This window comes from Taudactylus pleione, unplaced genomic scaffold, assembly GCF_031769625.1.
Source record: "Taudactylus pleione unplaced genomic scaffold, aTauple2 ptg000033l, whole genome shotgun sequence".
Classification (NCBI taxonomy): Eukaryota; Metazoa; Chordata; class Amphibia; order Anura; family Myobatrachidae; genus Taudactylus; species Taudactylus pleione.
Genome location: NW_028284435.1, coordinates 4,770,879 through 4,790,001, shown reverse-complemented (window position 1 = coordinate 4,790,001; position 19,123 = coordinate 4,770,879). Strand labels below are relative to the sequence as shown.

Genomic DNA, 19,123 nt, shown 5'->3' with positions numbered 1-19,123 from the left:
TCCATTGAACCATCAGAAAGCAAAAGTGTCACTATCTCAGTCGTGCCCAAAACAATTCTGGATTCTGGAATACTTGGATATGGGAGACTCAACCTGTTTTTATTATATATGTTTTTATAGTATACTAAGGGTAGAAATAAAATTTGCCGCGATAACGAGAAAATTAGGTTTTTGCACCCTTCATGTGCGAATTTCGCTTATCGCATATATGCACACACCTGTTTTTTGTGCACTTCAATTTCAAAAGTAGTGATGAGACATTCGTGCGAAAATCCTTCCTGGTTTTACTTGTGATAAGTATAGGTGAAAATGGGGAAATCTGCCTTTACCCCAAAAAAAGGCAAAGTGATATAGGATAACAATATAGAAGTGTATTAGCGGCTCTAATAAAAGTATTTGGGGTTAAATTGTGTCAAATGCTGTTATATGCATATTTCTAAATTCATCAAATAATGATAGAAAGCAAGTGTTTTTGTCAAAATAAATGTGCTTCTTAACTTGGGGGAGCATAAAAATACTTATAAGTATATATTTGTGTCATTTAAAGACACTTAAAAAAACCCCCTTCAAAATATGCATCTAACCTTCACCTGCATGTATAAAAACACCTGTCCCATTCAGGATACAGATAAAAATGCCGACGGCCAAGAGGCCATCTGTCTAAATCCCGACACGGGACTAAAGACAGGCGTCGAAATCCCGACGGCAAAATCTAGACGGACGGCTTCCTGAACGAAGGTGTTCACTCTTAGCCACGGGGGGGGGGGGGGGGGAGGGGAGGGTTAGGTATAGTGAGCCCCAGGGGGACTTAGGGCTAGGCAGGGTTAGGTTGCAGGGAGGGGGGTTAGGCTTAGGCACCCCTGGGGAGGTTAGGGTTAGGCACCACCCCGGGAGGGTTAGGTTCAGGGTGCGTGGAGGGGAGGTTAGGGCACCCCCGGGGCGAGGTTAGGGACCACCCGGAGGTGGTTAGGGATAGGCACCACTAAAGGTGGGTTAAGGATAGATGGGGGAGAGGGGTGGGTTAGGGCACTTACCAGCCCCAGCCGGGATCACGAGCGTTTGGACTTGCGGCGTCGGGATTTAGTCAGACAGCTTCCCGACCGTCGCCATTTCATACCCAACCTGTCCCATTCATATTACACCCCCATATACATGTCCCACATCATTTAACCCATTTTCCTGCATTTTGCACTTATTCACCCCCAAAATTACATGTCATTATTGGCCAAATTAAGCTAATTATACGACTCATTTTGCTTAATTTGTCATTAAGGAGGGAGTCCCAGTGGTTCTAAACCAAGTCCTGACAATGTTACCTTGAAATAGGGATTTTCAAAATTTTCACCAGCTCAGGAGATAGTGAAAACTATTTGTGACTTAAGCTGTGGCTAATAGGATAGCGCGATGAGAACACGATAACCCGCTTTTTGCGGCTAATTGAATTCCCCTAAGTATGTCCACCATGGTCTCCTTCATTCCCCTGCACCAAGCTGACACATATGACAGAATTGGCAGAATTACTCTGTGTAACCTCTTGTGTGTGGATTGGTGGGGGCTCATACACAGGGAAAGGATCAGGGATGTCACAGCAACTCATGGCTGCTATCTCAGCTTTTTATTATTACAGCATCAGATTCTGTCATACAACTGTCTGACTATACGGAAGGAGCTTCAGCTGTCTGTAGTGCAATGAGAAGGCAATCACAGAGCTACAGTACTTTGGATTATCAGGTTAACAAAATGTATTTTACCTTTATAGTTCGTATTAAAACATTGTGCGGTTTAAATATCAACTTCACTTAGTCCATTAGAGTGCACAATGTGAATGTCTTCACAGAGAGACAGACTATTATACATAAAGATCATACTATATACAAATAAGCTACTAGAATAATTAATAACAGTGTGAAAACATACTATTGTTTAATATATAAATATAGCAGATCTATCTGTAAAACAAACAGCTAATATATTGAAAATATCCTCATGTACTCATTATAGCATAAGCTATTTGGAAGCATTCTAGTGTCAGAACCACAAGAATGAACCTAAGGTGAAATTACTTTTACTGAGACTTCGCCAGCAGTGAACAACTAGGCAAGAGGGTTATATATGCATCTCAATACAAGCTATTGGGGTAGATGCATGATAGCGGCACTTAACGTGCCGCTATAACGCTTCCCGCTTCGCCTCTTTACCGAGGCGAAGCAGGAAGCACTACCGATGAGATGTAAGAACATTTCATCGGCCGGAGAGGGGGAGCGTTAACTCCCCCCTCCGGTACTACCCGTTAGAGACAGCAGCGCATCAGCCTAGTGCTGATGCGCTGTGTCTCTGTCCCGGCCGGCTCCACTGAGCATGCGCGGGATCTCGCAAGTATCGCGAGATCCCTGCGTGGAGCCCTGGAGCCGGCAGCCGCCGCAGCAGGGACAGTGCTGTCCCTGCTGTGGGGATAGGCTAGCGCCAGGCTGTAGCTGTCGATAACGACAGCTACAGCCGGCCGAACGGTCATGCGGTATGACCATTTGTACATGGCCCTGCCGCTTGGTGCTGCTATCTTGTAGATAGCAGCGCCGATAATGACAGGGGCGCATAGCGCCCCTGTCATTTACCGCCCAGACCCCCGATCATACATCGGGGAGAAGCGGTATCAGCCCACATAACGTGTGCTGATACTGCTTCTGGGCTTCATACATCTACCCCATTGTCTTCTGTTAAATCTTTTAGGTATATATAAGCTGACTGAAAGGGGCAAGCAAAGGAGACTTAAGGTGGGTACACACTAGAAAGATATATCTGCAGATTGACTGACCTGCATGTTCATACACAACACACTGAACAACCATCACTGCGGTCCTGCTGGCCGGGGTCCACTGTGGAAAATTTACAGTCTGCCAGCGGCTGTGCTGCGCAGCCGAAACAATATGTCTGAACTACTGGCCGACGTGCACACGATATATTGGCTGTTCAATTGAATGCCAGATATGTCGGCCTGTGTATACCCAGCATTTAAAGACTGTATAAAGTTTAAGATTGGTCCAAAATACTTTCCTACTATAGGGAGGGGGATATCCCAATCTGCCATAGATTGGCTTTAACTGTGTAAAAGACTATTGTGAAGAGTCACAGTGCAGTTGAAAGTACAAATTTAAAAACTCAGTATTGAAAAAGTGTAGATTTCTCCACCACAGAGAGATATTTTTCCTGAGTAGAATGAATGGGGATGTGCAGGTATGATTGGATTGGATAACTGGCAGATTGATGGAAATCATAAAAACATCTTTATTAAAAAAAAAAAAAAAAAAAACTAAATGACTACATTTTGAAGTGGCTACTGCATACCAGAAGACAGAGAGCTCACTTTTGCTTTCTTTCAGAAAGTGATCAGACTGCTAGCCCCTGAACTACTGGACCTCAAAGGAACAAAAAGACTTGAAGCGAGTAGAATGACAGGCAGCTGACTGATAGACGCTTAATGAAAAAAGAATATTTGCCCATAGGTAAAAAAAAGTACTTTTCCCGCCCGTTACCTTGTCGTACATCGGACTAAGGATGTTTGAGAAAATAGTTTTCTCTTGGATGTAGCATCAACTGACCAATGTCTGAGTTACAGAGCAATGCATGTTATGATAGAATTACATGTGGCATGGATCACCATGCATATACTAGTAAAAGATGTATCTTTTTCTGCCGAGGGCCATTTTGATATAAGTAACATTATTTGTTTGCCTGGTTCAGGCCATGCCCCCTCCGTGTGGTGTCACACGGGGGCGGGGCCACAATCGCCAGTAATTACAGCAATGCGTGGAGCATCCTGAGGATGCTCCGGGGAGCTGTAAGGGCAGCAGTGTGACTGCCTGAAGCATCCTAAGAACGCTCCTGGTGGCACTGCTGCATAAATTCTGGCTGCAGGGTGCCATTCTAAGTACCCTATTAGCCAGCTGAGGCTAGCAGAAAGAAGCTCAGAGTGCCACACCAAATGATTCCAAGGGCCGTATAAGGCCTTCGGGAAGGAGGTTCTGGTCTAAATCCAATGAAATTTAAGCAAATCAAGTCCAATGAATAACTTGAAATGGTATAAAGGTAAGCAGCAAACTGATAGAGGTTATGGGACAGAGAACCTTCTGGCACCAGTGAGGGTTCTGTAATGATGCTACTAGGTGTAGAGAGAGGCAACCTTATTCCCTGAAAAATCCTGAACCCGTGCCTGCAGAAATATATACATCTAAGGGAAAGAAGTTAAAGATTAAGATGGGGAGTGGGCTCAGCTTTTGAATTATTCTTTTTTCTCATCATGATCACTATTGTGGTAAATAAAGAGTAATTACCACACCTGAACCTGAGATGATCCCACAGAGGGACAAAGCATGTCAACACCTGCTCACGAGTCTGCTGCTGTGCTGTCTTGAAGTAGTCAAGGAAACCATTAAAGGCAGATAAGTCAGTGGATACCCCAGAGGAAAATGTAGGAAATGTATTAAAAAAAAGACCCTTGATAAGCTTGTGAAAAAACCTGCTTGGTACTGAAAAGGTAACCTATTTTGCTCATCCAAACAGAAGTTAGGGACAGGACAAAAAGCATTGGTGACCAGGCTCAGACAGGCAGAAATAAAATAATACCTACTCATTACTCTGGAATAAGCTGGGGAGAACACCTGTACTACTAGGTACAGAGGGATGCTAAAGGGAAATGGTACCACAGAAGAGGAAAGAGCTCCATAAAAACCTCTGGCCTCCTGTAAAGGAGCTGAAAATTCAAATGTATTCCCAGCACCAGCTTTCAGACAGGCAGTAATGAAACATCTGGGCATACTATCCATCTAAGCCAACTTTTCAAATCTGCACCCTGCACTACAACACATAGGGGGATATTATAGCAGCACTTATAGTGCCGCTACAACGCTTCTTGCTTCGCCTCTTTACTGAGGCGAAGCAGGAAGCACGAACGATGAGATGTATTAACATCTCATCGGCCGGAGTGGGGGAGCGATAACTCCCCCTCCGGAAATCACCGCTAGAGCTCACAGCGCATAAGCCTAGTGCTGATGCGCTGTGTCTCAGCCCTGGCCGGCTCCACTGAGCATGCGCGGGATCCCGCAAGTATCGCAAGATCCCACGTAGAGCCCTGGAGCCAGCAGCCGCCCCTCCTGTGGGGATAGGGCATTGCCAGGCTGCAGCTGTCGATAGCGATAAGTGCAGCGTGCGGAACAGCCAGGCAAACTGACCATTCGTACATAGCCCTGCTATCTTGTAGATAGCAGCGCCGATAATGAAAGGGAAGTTTAGCGCCACTGTTATTTACCGCCCGGCCCCCCCAATCAAACATGGGGGAGAAGTGGTATCAGCGCACATAACGTACGCTGATGCCGCTTCAGCGGTTAATACATCTCCCCCATGCATCCTTAAACTGGGCTGATTACTGCAAGAAAGTATCAGGATGAATAATACAGAGCGATTCTAAGATAAAAAAACATTATTCTGAAAGAATGCTGACATCTAGTGGATTTTTTCATGAATTATTCCAGTAACTCATTTACACAGAATGCAGATACACATGCAGACATGTTTGATTATCATTACTACAGATCAGTGTGTTTAAATGTGGAAAATGTATTGAAGTACTGTTCCAAAACATACTACCGCAATGTATGGTAATACTAAAGACAATTGTTTTTTTTGTGTCATACAGGTTTACATGAAGTTTACACATTTTAAAAACACTTCTAAATAAACAGTGAACCTCTGGGTAGCCACTTGTAGTTTTTTTTGTTTATTAGCACACACAATGCACATTTACTGTAACTCATGTTCGCACACAGCATAACGGATATATACACATACTTAGGGCCGTATTCAATTAGATGCGAAAAGCCGAGATCCACAGAAAAGTATCGCCGATCTTGTTTTTTTGCGTGGCGGAAACTTATCTCCGTATACAATTCCACCCACTTTTCGTGTACGCGGAAAGTTAATGCAATGTAATAGGCGAAAAAGATTTGCCCCTGAATAGCAGGAGAAAAGAAGTGCAACATTTTTATTTTGGGGTGCAAAGGTGGGGAAACCACTCAGAACCTTTGGGACAGCCCCCCAAAGGACAACGGTGTCAAAAAAAAAATCCAACATAAAAGTTAACACCCCAAAAAAAGTATTTTTATTTTGGGGGCAAAAAAGTAAAAAAAAAGTGTGTGGACAAGCATAAAAACCAGCGAAATAGATTTTTGGGGGTCTGCAAGGATGGGTCAAGTGTTTTTTTTGATTGCAGGTGCTTGCAACAGGTTTTTTTTTTTACTTCAATTTTGAGACTATAAAATATGCTAGCACCTATTTTCAAGTACCCCAAATTTGACAGGTCTACTTATTTAAAAAAAAAAATACTGCTTAATGCCATTCTTCACCACTTGTGCAAAGACGCTAATAAGAAGCTATTGAAAAAACTTAAGTACCCCAAATAGCTTTATTAGGGCTATTCGGGCACATCTACATTGACCCCCAATGTTAGTGCATCTTTTTGGGGGACGTCTCCGCGTCCAAAACATGCGATGTAGGTGGTAAGTTGGGTAGGCGAAACTTTATCGCGGACGCGAAACTAATTGAATACAGCCCTTAGAAGGTAAAAAATATAGTTATGTAGACTTACCTAGATAACTCCTTTTCTTCGAGGTCCATAGGACCACAGGGATACCATGGGGATATTATGGTTGGAAGACCAGGCACCAAACAGTTAAAGTATGGCTCCCAGAATGCCCTGGGTCCAACTCCATATATACCCCGCCCCTAGCCATAGAACTTCAATTTAGTTAACAAGCCTAAAGGCAGGAGAAGGAAAGAGGAGAAGGAAGAACAATCCTACACCTGAAACACTCTTCCAGAAGATGAGGGAATCTATGACCGAAAGAAAATCACCCCATGGAACTCAAAGAAAATGAGTTATTCAGGTAAGTCTACCATAACTCTAGATATCTTCTTTGGGGTCCATAGGGATACCATGGGGATGTCCTAAAGCAGTTCCCCTAGGGTGGGGGACGCTGTTGAGCAGAAAGGAGAACTTGTCGCCCAAAGGAAGCAGTACATGCCATATAAATAAAGGATAATAATAATAATAATAACATGGGGGGCAAAAGTATCAAAGGCATAAAACCTAAGAAAAGTGTGGACAGAAGACCAGGTGGCAGCCTTGCACAATTGTTCAGCAGAGGCACCACGACTGAATGCCCACAATGGCCCTACAGACCGAGTAGAATGTGCTGTCACCGTGCTTGGGACAAGAAGATCAGCCTGTGTGTACACCTGAGAGATAGTCATGTGTAGCCAACTCACCAGAATCTGCTATAGCTGGCCATCCTCGTTTGTGAAAACCATATAATACAAAAAGATAATCTGATTTTCTAACACAGTTTGTACGCTCCACATAAATATGGAGAGCACGAACTACATCCAGGGAGGCTTCACTTACAGAAAGGTCTGGAGCCTGAAAAGCTGGAACAACAATTTCTTACCTCCCTTGTACGAAAACCAAAAACTGAGAAGCGACAAGAGAGTGCTGCCAAATCCGAGACTCGGCGAGCAGAAGAAATGGCAAGAAGAAAAGGTGTCTTTGCTGTCAACCACTCTAAAAGTTCAAATAGGTAAGCTTGTAACCCCTTAAGAACCAAAGAAAAATCCCATAGTGCTACCGGTGGAACAAAAGGAGGCTGAACTCACAGGACTCCTTGGAAAAAAATTCTAACATCTGGTAACGAAGCAATCTTCTTCTGGAACCAGACTGACAATGCAGAAACTTGCACTCTCAAAGTGGCCAGGCGGAGACCATTGTCCAACCCCGCCTGCAGAAAAGCCAGTATCCTGGAAATCCTAAACACCCTAGGATCATATTCCTTATGAGAACACCATTGACCAAAAGAATGCCAAACTCTGTAATAGATGCGGGCAGAAGCAGGCTTCCATGTTCTAAGCATCGTTTGAATTACAGAACTGGAAAATCCCTTCGCTTTAGGATGGAAGATTCAAGAGCCAAGCTGTCAAAGCCAGACGGGGCTTGTCCGGATGTCGACAGGGACCCTGTGTTAGCAGATCCTGCCATAGAGGAAGAGGACACGGACTGTCTACCAACAGATTCTGTATGTCGGTGAACCAATGACGTCTGGGCCAAGCCGGAGACACCAGTATTACTGTTCTGCCTTCCTGCTTGAATTTCCTGAGAACTCTTGGGAGCAAGGAAATTGGAGGAAAGAGATACGCCAACTTGAAGTCCCATCTTACTGCCACTGCGTCCACGAAGGTTGCTGATGGGTCTCTGGACCTGGCCTGTACCTGGGGACCTTGTGGTTGTGGCGTGACACCATGAGATCTATCTCTAGTAGACCCCATTTGTTTACCAGGAGCTGAAACACTCCCAGATGGAGAGACCACTCTCCGGTGTGTATGTCCTGGTGACTTAGGAAGTCTGCTTCCCAATTGAGTGCTCCAGGAATGAATACAATCACTGGCCCTTACAGCAGCAGCTTCTGGTGCATCTCTTGACACCAGAAGCAAGGACTGCTGCACGCGATTCCTCGTAAGCGAGGAATCGCCTTACCTGACATCTCCGAACATCTTGTGCAGTGCAGGTCGCAGCATCGCTGCTAGCTAAGCTCAGCCACAACCCACAGAAATCACCAGCACAATTACTGATGCTGTGGCCCGGCGGAGATAGATTGAGTCGCAGTACATGCGTCTTAATACAGATGCTTGGTACTGCCAACTCAAAAAACTTAAAAAAATAAATAGAAGGCTTAGGACTACTTGAGCAGTTCCGTTACAACAGTGCCTCTGGATCCTGCAGCACCAAACAACAAACTGAAGTCCTATGGATAGGGGCGGGGTATATATGGAGGAGGACCCAGGGAGTGGAGATCCGATCGCAGGCGTGCTTAAAGGTCAAAACGGGCGTTTTATGGGTGTGCATAATTAAAACAGCAGCGTCATTGACCACGTCACTGGGTTTTTTTTAAGCCAGAACTGCTCGCAAAACTGTGGTAGCAAAAACCAACCACAAGAATAGCGAGCAGTTCATACGCTGGTCGATGTACTCGATTAATCTAATAAATAGCGGACATGACGTAGGATGCGAGCGGCCAGGGGGCGTAGTTTCCCAAAAAACGACCGCAAGTTTTGTTCGCTCGTTCAGACCTAGAGGCGTGAACAGACCGCAAACAGCGAACGGTTCATTTGAATAGCCACCCCTATTTTCTGGACAAGCGAGCGCTAACTGCGTCCGGCTCTGAATCAGGCCCTAAGCTTTCTGATCAAATTCAAGACAAGAAAAAGCTCCACCACGACCACAGTCTATTGTTTCTTCTATAAACACTTTTCTGCATGTGTACTCATAATTTGACAAAATGTAAGGAAAAAACAAGTTTACCATTCAAGAGATTGTAGAAATACAGAACAATACTACATACAAAGTAACATAGCATTAGAAGCAACACTCAGATGTTTGCCTATACACGGTTTTTAAACTTTGTTTATATTGTCTTTTAGAAATATGGAGTGTGCTACCTACATGGTGCTCCTTTAGGGAAGCATCTTCCTTTGCAAAGATGGCCGCCGTTTGGGCTTGTCACTGTTAGAGCTACATAGTAATAAAATAACGTCACCAAAGGCGCTGTTACCATACACATGTTTAATTAATAAAAATATTTATATAATGGGTAGTAACCCCCCTGTTAAGGTGGATATTCTGTCCAGGTTATTCCAATAGTGCTTGTCCAGAGAATAGTAGTTCCACAATTTATAGGAGTGGTGTGGTACACTTCAGTGGCTACATTTTCAATCTGGAAGCCAAAAATTTGTATCTCCCGTTTTCCATACCATAGGTAAACGAATTGGGCTGATACAAGAAACAAAGTGCTAGTGCAGAGATCTTTTTAAAAGGATTAATTTAATATAATGAATGCACTCACAATGTAACAAATAAACACAAGTATATAATGCTCTTTGTCCAGTATACCTGATATGGGTTGTGGGTCCGCCTACCCGTAGTTTATTTGGAATTTGGACCAAGATTACACAGTTCCCGGGAATCATGCATCAATCACCAGGCGATCATCCACAAATCCCATCAAACAGTACCGGTCAGAGTTTACACAAACAAAGCTTAACGCGTTTCAGACACATAAGTGCCCTTCTTCAGAAGCATGTGCTGGTGAATCCGCTGGTGAGTAATACTTAGGGGTAAATTTACTAAAGTGAGAGTTTTTAGAAGTGAGTTTTAAAAGTGATGTTGCCCATAGCAACCAATCAGAGTCTACTTAACATTTAATTAGCACCTTCTAGAAGATAATAGCTAGAATCTGATTGGTTGCTATTGGCAACATCACTTATAAAACTCACTTTAGTAAATTTACTCCTTACTTTGCATACCGCCACCAAATAGTACACACATAACAATTTCTCCTTTATTATAGAGGGCTGACGCAAGGCTTAACATACGCCAGTTTGATGACTACATCAAGCATGTTTTCACACTGCGTAGTCTCAAAGCAAGAAAGTACAGGATTTATAAGGAGCTGCAGTAGAGTCGAAGTTAGGACAATGCAACAGTCATAATTTCTCCCAAAATGGTCATCACTGGTTTCCAAAAACTTTCTCCATGATGAAAAGTCCACCAAGCTAGTTTCTGTCACAATAACCAGTTGTCCCAAGAAACCCCAATCTACCAGAGATAGGTCAGATAGCATGGAATTCGAGATTAAAGAGAGAAGTGCCAGGAGTCCTTATCGCAGCATAACTTCTAAATCACATAGGGCAGTTGTTCCCAAATTGGGTGCTGTAGGGCACTTGTAGGGGTGCCAAGGATTGGTGGTCCTGGATCAAATTTTATTATTTATGGTCCATGTGATAGGCGATGCCAGTGGTGGTTTTGCCTATCATAAAATATGTAGACAAACAGAAGCGCAACCCTGTTCACCATCACCGAACTGACCCTAAGGATGACAGGTAAGTACAATTTACTTAATTAGTTATTTTTGCTGAATTTCTCAAAAAGAAACTTTTGGCCTAGGGGAGCTGTGAAAAAAATCCTGATACTCTAGGGCACAGCGATTCAAGAAAGTTTGGGTATATGGTATGAAAGCTCTTTCAGGAATGATGGCACTTTGTATAAAGTACCAGCAAAAAGGTTTAAAGTGGAATTCCTTCAGGTGTGATCTGAAAAAATGAGAGTTACGGTAAGAACTCTCTTTCTTCGATATCCATAGGGTCCAAAGGGAGACCTTGCGGTGTAGGTGGTGGGAACCAATCCGTGCACCATGCAGTTAAAGCTTTTAGCTCCCAGGATGCATTGGGTCCACTCTCCCTATACCCCGACCCAGAGGCACCTCAGTTGGTAAAAAGCCAAAGGCCGGAGGAGGATAAGAAAGAAGGAAGCCTGAAACACTCAAGAATCACACTCACAGAGAAGAAGACGGGAAATCAGTGACCAGCATGATAGCCCATATAAAGCCAGGTGCGTCAGGGCAGTTGCCCTGTGGACCCTATGGACTTCGAAGAAAGAGTTAAAGAGAAGTTCTTACCATAACTATCATTTTCTTCTTCAGGGTCCATAGGCTCCACAGGGAGACCATGGGGATGTCCCAAAGCAGTCCTTTTAAGGGTGGGGACGCTCCTGCGCTGAGGAGAATCCGGCTCCCAAAGGAAGCATCCTGAGAGGCAAAGGTATGAAAGCCATAGAACCTTAGAAAGATCTGGACAGAAGACCACGTGGCCGCCTTACAAAGCTGAATAGCCGAGGCGCCACGGCGCGCTGCCCACGAGGGACCCACAGACAGAGTAGAATGAGCCTTAACAGAAGTCGAACAGGCAGGCCTGCGTGTAAGCTTCTGAGATAGTCATACGAAGCCATCTAGCCAATTTTTGTTTATTGGTTGGCCATCCCTTCTTGTGAAATCCATAGAGCACAAACAAGGAGTCTGATTTCCGAAGAGAACTGGTACGGTCACATAAACCCTGAGGGCGCGGACCACATCCAATGAGGCCTCACCTGCCGAAAGGTCTGGTGATAGAAAGGCCGGAACTATAATTTCCTGATTAATATGGAACCTAGAAACAACCTTAGGAAAGAACTCAGGGCGAGTACGAAGCACCGCCCTGTCCTGGTGAAATATCAGAAAAGGGACGACAGGAGAGCGCTCCCAATTCTGACACCCTCCTGACAGATGCAATAGCCAGAAGAAAAAGAGTCTTAGCTGTTAACCACTTAAGTTCCACTGAATCTAGTGGTTCAAATGGGAGGACCCTGGAGGGCCCGAAGAACTACTGCCAAATCCCAAGGAGCCACTGTTGGGACAAAGGGAGGTTGAATCCGGAGGACACCCTGGAGGAAGGTGTGGATATCCGGAAGCGGAGCAATTCTACGTTGGAACCACACTGACAGTGCAGAAGCATGCACTTTCAACAGGTGTAGGCAGAGGTCCAATCCAGCTTGAAGGCATGCCAGGATTCTGGAAATTTCTAACACCTGTGAGTCGTAATCTCTTGTACGACACCACCGGAAACATGCATGTCACACTCTGTGGTAGATCCTGGCGGAGGCAGGCTTGCGCGCTCTAAACATCGTATTGATGACTGAGCTAGGAGGATCCTTTGGGCCGTAGGAAGGATGTCCCAAGAGCCACGCCGTCAAAGACAGACGATCCAGGTCTGGGTAAAGGCAAGGACCCTGATACAACAGGTCCGGATGTTAAGGCAGCAGGAATGGAGTGTCGATGGAGAGACTCCGAATATTTGAGTACCAATGACGCCTGGGCCAAGCTGGAGCCACCAGCAGGACAGTGTCTCCATCTTGCTTGGACTTCCGAAGAACTCGAGGAAGCAGGGAGACTGTCAGTAAAATGGAACTTCCGGTTTGCGTACCTATTTCCTCCAGAGTATCCACCAAGCTTGCTTCGGCATCTCTTGTTCTGGACCCGTACACTGGTAACTTGTGATTGTGTCGGGAGGCCAAGAGGTCCACACCTCTGGGAGACCACATTTGTACACTATGAGTTCAAACACCTCTTGGTGAAGAGACCATTCCCCTGGATGCTCGTCGTGACAGCTGAGGAAGTCAGTTTCCCAATTGAGAACTCCCGGAATGAACACTAACGAAATGGCCGGGAGATGAGATTCTGCCCATGTCAGAATGCGTGACACTTCTGTCATTGCTGCCCGACTTCGAGTGCCTCCCTGACGGTTGATGTAAGCCACTGTGGTGGCATTTTCGGACTGATCCTGCACAAGCTTTCCGTGATGAATGTCAGTTGCAGGTGGTGGTGAAGCACTTCTGGAGAACTTGCCAACAAGAGGAGGTCGTTCATATATGGTAGGAGCCGGATGCCCTGACTCCGCAGGCGGGCTGCCACGACAGTCATAATTTTTGTAAATACCCTTGGAGCCGTGGAGAGGTCAAAGGGCAGCGCCTGAAACTGGAAGTGTCGTTGCAGTATAGCAAACCACTGGTGAGAAAGCATTATGGGAAAATGTAGGTATGCATCCTGAATGTCCAGTGATACCACGTAATCCCCAGGTTCCATAGCCAGTATGATGGATCGTAAGGTTTCCATCCTGAACCTGGGCACCCTGAGGAACTTGTTCAGAGATTTGAGGATAGGCCGATGAGACCCATTTGGTTTCTGAACCAGAAAGAGAGTAGAATAATAACCAGTCCCTCGTTGAGATAGTGGAACTGGTACAATTACACCTGCTTGCAGCAATGACTGTATGGCTTTCTGGATCTGCAAGGCCTTTGCTTTGTCTGAAGGAGGGCCTGTGCAGAAAAACTGATGGGGAGGCCTTCGAAGGAATGAGAGGGCGTACCCCTGAGAGACCACTTCTCTTACCCAAGCATCCCTGGTGGTTTGACACAAGCACTGGGCAAACTGAAGAAGTCGGCCTCCCACTCTGCCCCTTCAGACTGCGGGTTTATCCTCCGGTTTGGAGGCCGGGGCGTCTTGTGCTCCAGGCCTGTTTCTTAGGCTTGGCAGTCGTCTTGGCAGCGGACTGCCTAGGGAAGGACTGCCCTTTGGTATTTCCTTGGGTACGAAAGGACCGAAAGGAGGAGCTTCGAGACTTTGCAGGAGCAGATGCTGAGGGCAGAAAAGCAGATTTGGCCAATGTGTGTCAAATTGTCCAAGTCTGGGCCAAACAAAATCTTCCCATTATAGGGTGCCTCAAGGCTTTTCTTAGAATCATCATCCGCGCTCCAATAGTGTAGCCACAAGGAACGGCAAGCAGATACAGCCGCAGCCGAGACCCTAGATGTCAATAGACTAGCATCCAGAGAGCGGCCTCACCGATATATGCAGTCCAGTAATAATATACTAATATGGCCGACCAGTGATACCTGATTCTCTGGAACTTCCAAGTTCTCAAGTGTATCAGCCCAACTCTCTATAGCAGCGGTTTTCAACCGGTGTGCTGCGGCACACTAGTGTGCCATGGACAGTTGTGAAGTGTGCCGCAGCGGCTGTCAGAGCGGCCAGGCACATTATACATTAATGTGTGGTCCGGGCTGCCGCTGAGCTCCTCTGGGAGGCTCAGGCGCGCCCAGGCCGTCACCTGCCTAGATGCGGTGGCGTGACATCACAGGTCGCGCACGCCACGTTGCCTCCAGCAAGCCCGCGTGCCTGCGCTAGTGAACGAGCCGGCGCTTCCTGCCCGCACCAGAGCCATCGCTTCTGCCCACCCCGCGCCAGTGACTGTCAGCGCTTCCTTCCTGCCCCACCACAGTGACAGAGCCAGCGCTTCCAGCCCGCCCTGTGCCAGTGACCGAGCCAGCGCTTCCAGCCCAGGGGCAGAGTGAACCAATCTTTTTTTTTCAGTTGGGGAGCAATGTGTTTTTTTCTGAGGGGGCCAATGTGATTGTTTTATTTGTGCTGTTGCCAATGTAATGTGCTTTATTCCTGCGGGGGCCAATGTAGTGGGTATTATTCCTGCGGGGGATAATGTAGTGTGTTTTATTCCTGCGGTTGCCAATGTAGTGGTGTTTTATTCCTCTGGGGGCCAATGTAGTGTGTTTTATTCCTGCGGGGGCCAATGTAGTGGGGTTTATTCTTGCGGGTGCCAATGTAGTGGGTTTTTTCATATGTCGCACATGCCAAATCGCCGGATGGTGTGCCTTGGTAATTTTAAAATCTCGTGTAGTGTGCCTTGATTTAAAAAAGGTTGAAAATCACTGCTCTATAGCCTTAGCTACCCAGGAGATAGCCATGGACAGCCGGGCAACAGCTCCTGAAAGAGAGTGTATAGACTTTAGGCAAGTTTCCACTGTCCTATCCATAGGATCCTTTAAAGAAGAAATGGAAGGCATAGGTAACGTTGCACTTTTAATTAACTGTGTAACGTGTGAATCCACTGCAGGGGGTGATTCCCACCTCTTACAATGAGCCTCAGGAAATGGGTAACATGGGGTCAAACGTTTCTGAGGTTGATACCTCTTACCAGGCCTCAGCCATGTGATCCACCAGCTGATCTGATAAAGGTGTCTTTAGCAGTATTCCTGCTTTCTGTTTAAAACAGAGGGTGTTTGGATTTAGGGGCTGGTTCGTCATCCTCTATAACCAATGCGGATCTGACCGCACGCACCAAGGCAGGAATATTAATCCTTGACTTAGGCTCCGCCTCTTGCCGAGGGGAGTCGGGGTTAGAGGCATCAGCCACCTCTCCGTCATCAGATGACATCTCAGATTCTGACAGCTGTGTATTGAGATGACAACACAGGACGCTTAGCTGGTCTAACGGGCTTCTCACTCTGCAGCATGGTCTGAATGGCCGTAGAGGTCGTAGCCAGACTCTGTACTGAGGTAGAGAAAACATCCACCCATGGTGGAGGTTCATCCTGTAGTAATCCCACTGAGGGAATGACCGCCTGCTGTGGTACAGGAGGGGTCTGCATAATCAGTGGTAGTCCCTGTGAGTGCGGGATGGGCTGCTGTGGTACCCCCATAGGAGGAACTACAGCCGGGACCGAAAGACAGTCCACAATAGAGGCCAGCAGAAGGCGAAAAAGTCGCCCAAGGTGGCTCCTGTACTGATGTCGGGGGGTTCGAGGAACCTGGCGGGTTATAACACCTCACAAATAACCCACCCCGAACCACATCCTCCTCACTGAAAACTGCAGTACATAATCTGCAAGATTGCGACATAGGTACAGTAATGTGTTCATTACCCTTGTCAAACATGTCTGCAGGGTAAAAATTACGCACAATATGGTACTGAGTACAAAGCAACCACGAGTATGTATAAATACTACCAGGGAGCAATATACTGGTCCTAGCTTATGCTTAGGTAAGCTGTAGGAACCTGCTGCCTAAGTACACAACAGGGTATAGCCATAAGCGGACAGATAGAAAAAAAAGACACAGAGAGATAGCGCTAGCACAAGTCACATACAATGCAGGAAAGACGCTGCAAAGCGGTACTATACTCAACTACACAGACGCAGTGTCTGGTAGGAAATAGCGCTACATATGCTGAGCCTGGGGAGAGTACGCTGACCCTGGGGAAAGGTATGCAGGGGGAACGGACCACGCGCTGTCCTGGGAGAACTGCGACTGCACCATAGAAAATGGCCACTGGTGACCTCAGAGGGGGCGTGTCCGGAGGAGAGCAGCAGCTCAGGGAAGCCAGACTGCAGTGAAAAGGCGCGCTGAGCTGAAGGGAGTACCCGCTTCAACAGGGAAGCTGTCTCCCCTGGCCGGTTATTAAACCCTGGGACGCTGGTTTCCCGCACCAATATGTCCCTGGTGGTCAAGTGGAGCGTGATGGCCGGAGCCTGCGTCCACACCCAGCACCTCCGGTCTGTCCCCTGAGACCGGAGGTATCGACTGCGATTAGGCGCGTGTCACTGCGAGCGGTGACACTGCCTTACCTGTCCCCTGATGTCCGGGTGCAGTCTGGGTCCTCTCCGGGGGCCCTGGCTAGCGCTGACCCCCGGAACACCCGCCGAGATCCCCAGATCAGTACTGGCGTTGCGGCACCGGAGGGCTGACGGAGCGGCAGCGCAGACATCCCACCGACAGTCTGCTGCTGTGCGCTCTAGTCCTTGTAAAAGTAAAGTAAATAAAATAAATAAGCTTTAGGGGCTGATGAACAGCCCCCTGCAAAATGGTGACCCGACTCCGGCAGGGCACCAACGTAACTGGGGTGCCTCTGGCTCGGGGCGGGGTATACCCAACGCATCCTGGGAGCTAAAAGCTTTAACTGCATGGTGCCCGGATTAGTTCCCATCACCTACACCCCAAAGGTCTCCCTGTGGAGCCTATGGACCCTGAAGAAGAAAAATCTAAGTACTTTACCCTTTTCATTGCCAATTACAGTTGCCTTTTTCCTGGTATCTTCACATGACAGTATCTACTTGCCCCAGAAGTAAAAAGGGAAAGTAGATACGGACGGAATCTATGGTTTATCCCACAATTAGGTAGCCAATAACAGATTCTATATCAACTGCTTCCATTGTGTTATATTGAACGTTTGATATTCAGGAGGTAATTGGCTCACATTGAAATAGACAGCAGATTGGAGATCATTATCCCCAGGAGCCATAATAGTAACAACTGGAAAATAAAATAAATGCAAAGATAAACAGAAATTGAGGTACAGGTTGAGTCCCATATCCAAAATGCTTGGGACCAGGGGTATTTTGGATAACGGAATATTCCGTATTTTGGAATATTTGCATATCATAATGAAATATCTTGGGAATGGGAACCAAACATATACATTTATGTGTTATATACACCTTATACACACAGCCTGCAGGTCATTTTACACAATATTTTCAATAATTTTGTGCCTTAGACAAATTTTGTGTGCATTGAACCATCAAAAATCAAAGGTTTCATTATCTCAGTCATGCCAAAATAATTCCGTATTTCGGAATATTTGGATATGGGAGAGTCAACCTGTATCTACCTGCCTTTTATTATACTTGTAGGGCATAACTACTCACTGCCATTTGTAGATTACATGAAAAAGGACAATATAATACTATGATTTTTGGAACCAGAACTTGGCATGGGCACAACATTTTTATTTCCCTGTTAATTCTTCCAGGCCAGTGTATTCCACAGGAGGTAAGGAAACATATTTAAAAGTTAGAAATGTAAAGCTTGTTAGCCAGAAAACAGGTGGATTAGCCTGCTTGGTCTATATGCAATATTTCTGCCCAGATACAAAGGTTCATTATGTGTGCATTCAAATCCCCTTTTTGTTCAATGCCTTCTTTCAAATAGCTGCATGCATGTAGCGATAAAATATAACATATAGCAGACATATTGGGCAACTGGTACTGCCCAGAAGTATTGCACATAGACCGTATGCTTTAGCAACCCCAATATTTGTCCTGCCATTATCTATACATGAGATAGATCAGTTTTATGGAGGGGTACACCCAAACATTTTCAAAGGTTGGTTCCAATGCCTTAAGCATGATGGGCTGTTATAGATGGTCTAGTTTTGTTTAATCCTCTCTCTTCAGGTAACTGTGGGGGGCCAAGAGGAGAAAATCGTATATTTGCTAAAAGGGGAGAGGGCAGGTAAGAGAAAAGATTATCCAAAACATGATAACCCCTTGTGTGGAAGAACGTGCTTTCAATATACCGAGAATCCCTCAGTATAACACCCCACACAGCAAAACGTAATTATGGATTCTAGATACCTGAAACAGGAAGCCAGACTGAACCACAACCTGCTAATGTTAGTTGCGGCTCAAATTACTGTATAGCAATCCCTCCAGTCCATCAATGCCATGAGCAGCACAAGATGGCTCCCAGTTAGATCTTACAGTGCATCACCCTTTTAGCTATACAGAGGAGAGTTGGATAAATATATCACACCTGTTACGCTGGTTCCTAAAAACCTTCAGCATGAAATGTCAAATCTTTATTCCTTTACATTTCAGTGTTTATGATTGCATCAAATATATTTTCATTTACCTCTTCTAACTTCACTGCATTGAATGAAAAAATTTAAGTTGGAAATGGCACTACAGAACACAATACATCTCATTTACTAATACTGTATTAAGTAACACTAAAAGTAGACACTTTCTCATTGTCCTGTAATAATTAGACAAAAGATATTGCTGATTGGCTGCTGCTTGCTTCAG

At 45.8% G+C, this 19,123-nt stretch overlaps 1 protein-coding gene across 1 annotated transcript in view; it reads right to left on the bottom strand.

The window, feature by feature from the left end:
* Positions 1 to 19,123, bottom strand: part of ENOPH1 (enolase-phosphatase 1) — a 71,865-nt gene that overhangs the window by 2,610 nt on the left and 50,132 nt on the right. The gene's annotated exons all lie outside the window — the stretch shown is intronic.